We start from the raw sequence: 1,026 nt of genomic DNA, 5'->3' as shown, positions 1-1,026 counted from the left end.
CTGGAAAAAGTGCAGCCAGAATGTTCCTTGGAAGAGAGAATGGCCAGACTTCATCTCACGTACTTTGCTCATGTTGCCATTCTCTGGAGAAGGATGTTATGCTTAATAAAATGGAAAGTCAAGGAAGGAGGATAAGGCCCTCCACCAGATGGATTGACATGGTGGCTCTAGCTATGGGCTCAGGAATAGTAAAGTTCATGAGGCTGGCACAGGATTGGGCAGTGTTTTATTCTGTTGTACATAAGGTCACTATGAGTCAATGATGACTCAATGGCACATAACAACAAACAACTGGGGCCAAAGAAAAGGTGAAATGCTTTGAAGTTTCTGCAGTTGCATTAAGAACATATTAGGGCTTGACTGAGCAAGGAAATACCAATCAAGAAAAAAAAATGAGTGTTTGACATATTGCTAAAAGATTGATTATTCATTCACATCTTTAAATGTTTTATTTATCTTTCCCATCTAAGGGATAATTAAAAAAGACATCATGGTGAAGATTGAGTCAATTAGAGAAGATTATCAACATGAACATGTGTTGTTCTACTATATGCCTTAACTTGCATCTTAGCTTTTCCCGTAACTATACACTGCTTTCAGTCCCCTGGGCATTCTTATTTTTTACTGACTATGTCTTAATTATGGAAGGTCTTCAGGATTGTATATTTGTAAATTTTGAAGCCTTGGGAATTTTCCTTTTCTTTTCTTTTCTTTTTTACTATATAAGAAAATTAAGAAAAAAATATTTACATGCATCTTATATATTAATATTCGGTTCTTTTTCTGATATAATTTAAGCATAATATAGATATACAAATATTTGAAGAATTGAAATCTAGAATTACTTTCTTTTTATATGAAGCAAACAAGAAAAAACAAAAATAGTTGTTTTTGTGGATGGATTCACAATTCTTTGATGTTTTTCTGAGTTCTTAAAGGAGATAAATCTAGTGGGTTTTAATCAAGAAACGTTCTATGGCATGATACATATATATATATATATATATATGTCTATGTCTATGTATA

Source organism: Orycteropus afer, unplaced genomic scaffold, assembly GCF_000298275.1.
Source record: "Orycteropus afer afer isolate SDZICR_OR568_19922 unplaced genomic scaffold, OryAfe1.0 scaffold00740, whole genome shotgun sequence".
In the NCBI taxonomy this organism is placed as follows: Eukaryota; Metazoa; Chordata; class Mammalia; order Tubulidentata; family Orycteropodidae; genus Orycteropus; species Orycteropus afer.
The sequence above is the reverse complement of the archived record's forward strand: the minus strand, read 5'-3'. Positions refer to the sequence as shown.